This window comes from Myotis lucifugus, unplaced genomic scaffold (genome assembly GCF_000147115.1).
Source record: "Myotis lucifugus unplaced genomic scaffold, Myoluc2.0 scaffold_485, whole genome shotgun sequence".
In the NCBI taxonomy this organism is placed as follows: Eukaryota; Metazoa; Chordata; class Mammalia; order Chiroptera; family Vespertilionidae; genus Myotis; species Myotis lucifugus.
The window spans coordinates 290,231-299,962 of record NW_005871533.1 but is presented as its reverse complement, the minus strand read 5'-3'; the positions used below and the strand labels follow the sequence as shown (position 1 = coordinate 299,962).

The window sequence follows — 9,732 nt, the reverse complement described above, 5'->3', positions numbered from 1 at the left end:
ATAATAAGACACACGGGCTCAGAAAAGCAATATGATTCAGGGGCAGGATTCAGAGCTCCCCGGAGCGCGGAGCTCTCATCTTTAAGGGAGGATGTCAGGGCAGGGCGCAGCCCAACCGTGAGATCTGAACCCTGGACTGTGGACTCATTCCCGACATTCCCACTTGCCCAGCCCACATTGCCCACATTCCCCGGGGACTTGGGCCACATAGCTTGGCCCTCAGCTGCCGCAGGGTCCCAGGACAGGTTGGAGAGACAGGGCTCAGGGCCATGTGAGATGAGCCAAGGTTCCTTCCCGCATTCAGCCCCCGGCCCGCCCGCCGGAGTCCAGTTTCTGTTCTGTAAAACGCACAGATCTTATATTTATCCGGGATCGACTTGGTAAATTTAAACCTGCTCAAGTCCTAAGACGCACCTGTCTACTGGATAAACAGGGTATGTTGTTGCTATCCCGTTAATAGGGCGCCTGTGTGTATATATAGCGCTAAGACAGCTCTCTGGCCTCCAGTCTTCTGTCAGACAAACGAGCATTTAATCACCCCGACCTTGGAAACACATTCCAGTACTTAGTTCTACGTCCAAAAGTTTCCACTCGGAGCAAACCCGAATTCACTCAGCTGGGGCTCGTCTGGTAGCCTGTAATTAAGGAAAATAGGGGTGAGCATCTTTCATGTGCTTGAGGACATGGTCCCTTTAACACTAAAGGAAAGCCCTTCGAGTTCTTTCATCTTCCATCTGCATTCCATTCTGACCCTCCGTACGCCTGCGACTCAGGTGTGTGTCCCTCCTAACCTGGCCCGGCTGCTCAGGGACCTGCCCCGTGCAGAACATCAGAGAGGACCCGACGGCGTCCCTTTCTCTGTGTCTCATGCCCCTGGGATCCCACAGGCCTCTGGAGCTGCTCGCCCGGCCGACCATTCCTCTCCAGCCCGCCTGTGGGAGCGGCCCTGGAAAGCGAGAGCCCATCCCCCCTCCCGTTCCTAAATGTCAGCTGAGTGAGTAATGGTGCTCCCCCCTGGCCTCTGAGCCGTTCTGTTATTTACATTGATCTTCGCTCCAGGTGATGCTTGTAGAAACTTACTTTTCCTAAAGCCCAGACGCTCACGGGAATTTGGGAAACGGTAGAGCAGAGCCGAAGTTGATTCCTAGCCCCAGAAAGGCAGCCGGCGAGGCTTCCAAGCCACTCGCTTGCTTGCTTTGGAGCTCAGAGCAGAAGAAGGGAGGTAGTTGAAACTGGGTGACGTCTCCTAAAACACTCAGCTAGACAGAAACAAAAAAGAAGGATACGCAGAAGGAATTGGGAAAGTAGAAAGCATTAGACTTGATTGATAAGCAACCCGAAAACGATTCTTAAATGAGCCGAAAGAAAGCAGAAAATGTACATTATCAAGCATTCCTCGCAACACCTTACCACACAGGGCTGAGGACTCCGGAGCTCGGTGAGATGAGATGAATTGTGCCCAAGTGTCCAGCACGGGGCCCTGAGACATAGCCCGTACCCAGTCCAAGTTAGTTCTTCCGAACGGTATTGCTGGTAATAGCAAGAGTTAAAGGAGTCATACAACTGACACTATTCTAGTTGCCAATGAAAATTCTTAGCTATATGGTCATATAAAACGAAGCCCGTAAACGGCGTCTATTAACACCAAAATTATAGGGTTTCGCGATGCCACGCTACCTCACCTCCTCCCGTGGTCAAACTGCTCAGGGGAGGGGTTGTTCCCAGTAACAGTCTGGTTGAGGTTGTCCGGCCACCTGGGGAGGGACCTGGGGGTAGCATCGCATCCCTGCAACCGGTCATGTTCCTCTGGGTCCTGGACTGACAATTTTCTTAGTGTCATGATCCAGACGCCATAATAACAGTAATAATAATGACAGCGAACATTTTTAAGAGCGGAGGGCCAGGCTCCGACTGAAACACACTGCAGGCTTTATTTCACTGAGGCTCCGGAGACGGAATGTTCAGACACCGAGGATCTTTGCCAGAGGGGAGGACACCAGATACCTTGCAGCCGAACTATCTAAACCTGGAAAAAGTTTGAGAAGCGAAGAGAGAATGAACTCCATAACCCTCTGCTCTTGGGCCATAAAACCCAAATAACAGCCTAGCAGAGGTGGGAGACGTGTTTCAGGGAGGAAGGCAAGGAAAACGCAACTCCTGGGGTTTATGAGATAAATCGGAAAGTATTACTTCTGTTCTTTGGTAACCGCAAAGAATTGAAACTTGTGGTTAAAGATTTAGGGGTTAGGGAGAGTGAGAGGGGAAGGCTGCCGTGTTTGGTCCTGATTTCTGTTTCAGTTCCAGGGAAGTGGGGTTTCATTGTATGGGATCCAACTGGATATTTCCTCCACGCTCCATGGCTGGGAACTAGCAACCAACGTTTCCTGGCACTCAAGGCGAGTCCAGGCAGCCAGGTTGAATTTTTTTTTTTTTGGAGCCAAAAGCCAAGCATTCCTTTCCAGTTAGTTCTCCAACCTCCGGGGGAAGAGCTTGCCCGTCTAGAGTGACCTCTACTGGCGAGCCCCGGGAATTGCCCAGTTTTCCGGCCTGTGCAGGCATCGCCCTAGAAATGGACTTCTGTCTCAACAGAAGCCTCTTGATTCTTTTTTTAAAAAAAATCTTTATTGTTCAGATTATTACAGTTATTCCTCTTTTCCCCCCCATAGCTCCCCTTCACCCGGTTCCCACCCCACCCTCTGAAGCCTTGATTCTTTCGCTCGCTAACTGCCCTGTGGTTGACGACGACATGTAGGGTTGACAACATGAGCAAGTTGAAGTTATTCCACCTGCTAATGAAAACCGTGGAGTGCGCTTTCATGTATGTAAAACAGGAAACCACTGAATGGGTTTGGATGTGCCCGACCTCCTGGCCTTGGCAGTGACTGTCCTGAGTCGGGATGAGACATTTGTCTACCAGGGGTCCGTCCTGCTTGGCTGTGGGATGGCCGTGGGATGCTCCCTCTCTAGAGGGGCCTTAAGACTTTAGGAGGAAAATAACGGTGATAATCTACAAACTGCATTGAGATCGCTGGACGGTTGGGGATCAGGGTGCAGCGAAAAGATACGGCTGCATTTGTGTTTAACACCATGCAAATGGATCCACATGGGGTTGCTCAGATGAAGAAAGAGAAAACGGAGATGTGACTGTCTAAAAGGTTCTGATTAAGAAACATTTTGCAACATTTTTACTAGTAACTTACTTTTTTATTTTTACGACTCTGTTTTGGGATGTATTATGATCCCCGTTTTTCCAGGTGAAGAAATCAAGTCAGAAACAAAGGCTCTCACACGTCAGAGATCACACAGGCACTTAGCAGGAAGGCCACCGCTGGAGCCATCTCTCCTGCGCCCCTGGGGAGGGGCCTCTGTCCTCATCCTCTGTTTCTCTTGCACCGCACGCTCACTGCTCACTTCCAACCACTGCCAATCGCTGTGGCCTGTGCTTTCTCCCTGCAGTAAAGATCTCAGGTCTGTCCCTCCGCCCAGTCCCCCGTCCGCCTCCAACACGCCATCCTGGTCCAAGCTCCCTGAGGTGGTTGAGACCGGCTTCTGAAATTGTGGTTAAATATGTATGTGTTTGCAGGTGGTTGTCCACCTTTCCCCACAGGATGGAAAGCTCTATGAGACAGAACCTTGACCTTTGAAGTTAACAGTCACCTCTCGTGCCTAGCTCACAGTGCACATTCAGTGTGTGCTTGTTGAATGAATGAATGAATGAAAGGAAATGTGCTAATTCAGCAATTACATAATCTGTTAAAATACTCAGGTGGAGGCCCCACTACCAGAGGTTCTAATTGATCTAATTGATCTGAGATGAGGTCAGGTATCAATATTTGTTAATAGTCAATATTTTTAAAAAATTATATCATGGTAGCATATACATAGTCACCATTTTAACCATTTCAGGTGTACCATTTGGGGGCATTAAGTACATTCCCTTTGTTTTGCTACCATCGCCACCATCCATCTCCATGCCCAGGTTATGGGCTCGATCCCCAGTGTAGGGCCTGCAGGAGGAAGCCAATCAATGATTCTCTCTCATCATTGATGTTCCTCTCTCTCTCCCTCTCCCTTCCTCTAAAAACAAAAACAAACAAACAAAATCATGCGACCAGACTGAGTAGACTGTTAAAGTTACAATCACAAATCTGAGTGGGATCCTAGCACCGTCTGCAATGTTTCTTAAAGTGATATGACCCCCCCCCAAAGTCCAAAAGCTCACGTTCACACCTTCTAATCAAAACAACCCCCCTCGGGTGCTGACCCCACCCCTTTTACTGAGAGAAGAGAAGCCTGGAATATAGAAAGATTGCATCTTCCCACCGCCTCCGCCTCTCAAGGGCCCACATCTATTCCCACATGTGTGGCTGCGGGCCCCTGAAAAGGGGTGAGCAGCAAGAACTTTGCTCCCCAGTTCCCACCTCTCTCCTGTATCCTAAAGTTTCCTCTCTGCCAGATCGTTCCTTTCAGCCTTCACAGCCTGCCCTGGTAGGTCCCATATTTAAACTTCCTTCCCTGGCCCTCCAAATCTCACTCTCCCCTCTGCTCTGCTCTGTGTCATAGCAAAACTCCACAAAGACCTGCCTGTGCCCGCTGCCTGCCCTTCCTCACTTCCCATTCTCTCTTCCTCCGATTCCTCCTTCCATCTCCCCTAATCTCTCTCACCCCACCATGCTATTGAGACCGTTTCCGTCAGTATCACCAACAAGCGCTGTCTCTCCAGGTTCAGTGGTTGATTCTGTCCTCATTTTGTCCATCCTATTTTCTTTAAAAATATATTTTTATTGATTTTTTTTTAAGAGAGGAAGGAAGGGAGAGGGAGGAAGGGAGAGGGAGACGGATGTATAGAAACATCAATGATGAGAGAGAATCACCGATCAGCTGCCTCCTGTGCGTCCCACATGGGGATGAGCCCACAACCCGGGCATGTGCCCTGACCGGGAATCGAACCTCAACCTCCCGGTTCATAGCTCAACCTCTGAGCCACGCGGGTTGGACTTGTCCATCCTCCTTAGTGACATTGGACAGAGCTGACTGGCCCTTCTTATGGAAACAATCGCCCCTTCCATAAAACAGGCTTAGTCATCATATCTGCCCTGTACGGTTATTGTGGGGACCAATGAGATAACCTGCGCTCAGACTTCTCCTGGCCCCAAATCAGTGCTCAGTGCCAGCCAGCTGGCCTGAAACTTCGTGTTTTCATCTTTCACGAGAGAATAGATTCAGAAAATTCATGTCTAAGTAAAAGATAATTTGCAAAAAAAAAAATTAAAAAGCAAAAGGACATCAAAGGCTCAAAATGAATTTTTTACAAGGGAAATGTTAAGGGAGAAAAAAAGGGAGCGTCTCCTAGGTAGCAATGTTTTCCTTTTTAAGTATCATAAAACCAATATTGGAGAAACGTCCCATTATTAAAATTGCTAGTGCTGCTTTCTCGTGGGCGGAGGAGCAGTGGGGAAATTTCCACCCTTTGGATGTAGCACTTGCATTTTAGCTCAGAGCCAAAGTGGAATTGACTGCGTCTCCTTAATGCACAGAATGTGCTCGAATGAAAGAGAGATTTGGAAACTGAAGCCAAAGGAAGAGAGAAGGGCCAGCCTCCTCTGAACTTGACCCTGGCACTGCTACAGAGCGCTGTCAGGACCAGAGTCCATTTGCTTATCTGGGCTTTTCTTTTTACTTCTTATTTACACTGTGGTGCCGAGAGGCGCCACCCACCCTGACCCTGACCACACCAACGGGCAGGAAGCTGAAGATCCCAGGGGCGAACACTGGGGACTAAGTCCCCAACTTCTCTCCTGCCCATAGCAAATCGCAGTCCGATTCCTGTAACCAAGGACACATTGGGAAAACCCCAGAATCCCCACAACTCAGTTATCCAATAAGCGTTGTCGCTCAAAGTCTGTTCCAAAGCTGACCAGCCTGAGAATTACCTGCCGCAGCTTACTTTAAATGCACATTTCAGGGCCCTTCCCAGAATATCTCTGGGATACGAGAGCTTGCATTTTAAATAGGTCCCCAGGTAACGCTCTTGTATATTAAAATGTAAGAACTACTATATTAGAGAAGAATTGTTGGCCCTTTTCTCCATTTTAAAAACTTCTGTTTGGTCTAAAGGGGACTCCACTTGATTCTACCTATTAGAATGCTAGCTATTCTTCAAGACAACTCAGATACCGCCTCCTCCATGAAGCCTTCTTGGACTCTCTCTCCTGGAACCCATTAACACTGAGTGCCAGCGCTCCTAAAGCACTTGTCATGTTGTATCACATTATTTGGAGTCAGGCTTTACCACCACTGTTAGTTTATAGAGTTCTTAGGGACACGGACTTGTTAAAAATTCAGTTTTCTGCTTATCCACCGTTGTCCCTAGTTCTAAACCTTGCACACAGTGTTCCATAAGAAATTAGTTGAATAAATGAATAATGTTTGATAAAACTGATTTGGGGAATGACCAAAGAGAAAAAAGAAGTGAGGGACGAAAGTGTGGAAAGGAGGTAGATAAGAAAGAAAGTACAAAATTTTAACTGGAAAATGGAGACTGATCAATACTTTAGAAGAGAGGACACCCTGGCAGAATGTCTCTTAGTGGTAACTGAGGAAGGCGAGGGAGCTCCACTTCTCGCCATCAGACATACCTCTTCATCTCTCTTTCCTTCTTTCCCTCCCCTCATTTCTCTTTCCAGCTTTTTCCATCTGTTCTTTGTCTCCCTTACTTTTTCATTTACTTTTCTTTAATGCTCCTTCTATCCCCCTACCGTGCCTTAAGCCAGCCTGTCATTTATTTGATTGTCAAACACTTACTGGGGTGTATTCTTGCCAGGCACTAGGCTAGGTGTGGGGACCCAAGGAAAACCAGGACAGGGTCCCTGTCCTTGAAGAACTCATCGTCTAAGGGGAGGACAAGCAGATGATCTTATGAAAACGGCAGTGGTGGAGTTGCTGAGGGCGCTATGAGAACACATTGCAGGGAGCAGAACACCAGGGAGGCTTCCTGGTGGCAGTGGCATTGGAATTGAGAATTGGAGGACAGGCAGGAGGTAGGGGATATTGGGGATGTCAGGGAGAGGAGGCATTCCGGCCCTGGAGCAGTTTGTACACAGACTTGGAGGTAAGAGAATTGTGGAGTTATTCAGGACACGGCAAGTCATTCCGAAGAGTGGGGACAAGAGTTCAAAGGGACGTGGGTGACCGTTGAGGCTGAGTTGTCAGCAGGGCCAGCTACGGAGGGCCATACTGGGCATGCTAAGGACTTTGAACCTTACTTGTGACCTTCTGTTTCAATCTGTATTTTATTTTATTTTTAAGTATATATATATATATTTTTTATTGATTTGAGAGAGGGAAAGGGAAAGAGAACATCAATGATGAGAGAGAATCATTGTTCAGCTGCCTCCTGCACGCCCCCTACTGGGAATCAAGTCAGCATGTGCCCTTGACCGGAATCAAACCAGGACCTTTCAGTCTGCAGGCACAACGCTCATCCACTGAACCAAACCGGTTAGGGCTCAATCTTTTTTTTAGAAAGCTCCCTCTGGCTGCAATGTAGACAGTGACTTGGGCGGGGGGGGGGGGGGGGATGATCAGTAGGCAGCCCCCAAGGAAGGATGGTGTGTGGGCCTGACCCGGTGATGAAGACGGAGTCAAGAGCCAGAGGAAGGGAAGGCTCAGCATCAGAGGCCACCCTCGAAGCCCGAGAGGTGGATGCAGTCTTGGCTCACAACTTGAGCCAAAGAAATTCTAAGACGAAAACTTCCAAGATGAGTTGAGCAGGTGGGAGTAGAATTTCAAATGACCAAGTTTAGGTTGTCGCTGGCTCTCTGGTTCTTCCCCCAAAAAGGGAAACTCAGAAATGTGGGCTCCGAGGATGCGCCAGAGGTGGTCTTGGGCAGCTCCCAAGGGAGGGGGTCAACAGTTAGGCTAGTTTCTTGTGGGCTTTCAAGGTTCAGTACATGCCAGGGCAATGCCCAGTTCTTACCAGCAGGTGGTAGCACCACAACTCACCAAAAGCAAAGCACGGAAACCCTTTTTGATTAAAAACAACCGTAAGCCCCAACCGAAAGGAGGGACGGGTGGTGATTAATTTGTGCATCCGGAGTAACTGAGGTAGCAGTTTGTCACTAGCAAATTTTGCTACAGTTACAGCAGGTTTTCACACCAGGGTAACTTTTCACAACTTGCCTGTTGCTCCAATTTCTGTTTGCTCTTTAACATCAGTGACACACACATTCAAAATCCTACTGTCACTAGCGTGGCTTTGTTCTCTGCACAAAATGATCCTGGGCAGCGTTCTCTCAAGTTGCTGAATCTGTGTCTGTAGAAAAGAATTTTTTAATCAGAAAGACAATGTAACAAATGTTGAAGGGTGGTTGTTGTTGTGTGGTTGTTTTTGTTGTGGTGGTTTTTGTTTTTGGTCACCCACAATTGTTTTATTTCAACACAGTTCCTATTTTTACTTTTAAACGTTCCCCTTCCAAATCTGGCCCATATGCACGTATTTTTACAGAGACATACGCAGAGTCTGTTTTATCAGTGTTGCATTTTAAAAGGAAGTGCATACTTTTTTTTTGTTGTTTTCTGTTCTCTTAGGCATCTAGTCTCTTCTGAGATCTCACCCACTTCCTTAGCTTCAAATATCACGTTGCACAGAGAGGCAGCCATGCCTTTATCTCTTGTCAACCTCTGTTATTTACTTGTCTTCCCATCCATCCACCCATGTATTCACTCCATGCACTGCGCTTGGGCTGGGACCACAATTGTGAAAAGGCGTAGTCCTGTTGTTCCGCAGCTTGCAGAGCACGGGGGTGGGAGGCAGTGGGGCACCAACAGTGCTGCAATGAGATTGGAGGTACAGTGGGAATTTGGGGAAAGAAACCCTAAAACTGACTTGGGGGCCCAAAGAAAGGGACAAAGGCCGACTGAGCAGAGGAAACTGCATATGCAAAGATATGGACACTCAAGAGACTGTGGCCCCTTCAGGAAACCACAGTGGTTTAGTTTCGGGGGAGAGTGAGCTGGCTGGAGAGTGCAGGGTAGGGCTGGCAGGCAGAGGCCAGATCCGTAAGGGTCTTGCAAAGGACTTGAGACATTATCCTTGATAAGTATCTCTCCTGGAACACTCTTTCCTTCTCAGCCTCACCGGGATCTCAGCTTAAACCTCCCTCCTCTCTCTTCCCTGATCCTGCACTAGGGCAGATCCCCTACTGTGCGCTCTCAAAGCTGCCGGTACTAGGAGTGTCATCTTCTTAGAGGTGTGTCTTCCCCGGCAGGCTGCAAGCGCTGTGGCAGGTTATCCTGCTGTCTGCAGAGCAGATGCTCAGTTAATGTTTGTTGGGAATGAATGGAAGCAGGGAGCTTTTCCGCAGCATACTGGATATTTCTACCTGCATGTCTCCTGGAACGATCAACTCTACATTTCCACAAGGGGGTCATCATCACCTCCTCACCTGCCCCTTCCCTGTAAACCACCCTTACCTCCGGCCCAATCAGCTACTCCCAACCAACAAGTTTCTTGTACTCAAAACAAAGAATTGCAACTCTTCCCTCACTCCCCCCTCCTCTCTGCTCAGCAACTAAGTCCTTCCCTTTCATTTTTATTTTTTTCTGGCCACCATTCTAGAACAAAGTATCATAGCATGTGTGTGTGTGTGTGTGGGGGGGGGGGGAGGGCATATATGGGTTTTAGAACAAGAAAGGGATCCGGTTTAAATCTTGGGTCTACTATATTTGGGT

At 48.2% G+C, this 9,732-nt stretch overlaps 1 long non-coding RNA gene across 1 annotated transcript; it reads right to left on the bottom strand.

Moving 5' to 3' along the window:
- Positions 1-1,613, bottom strand: LOC106694498. Its single transcript, XR_002826438.1, has 3 exons — positions 1,411-1,613; positions 1,081-1,259; positions 1-635 (listed from the first exon to the last, which is right to left on the bottom strand). It is a non-coding gene; the product is annotated as an uncharacterized LOC106694498 (long non-coding RNA).
- Between the last annotated feature and the right edge of the window lie 8,119 nt (positions 1,614-9,732).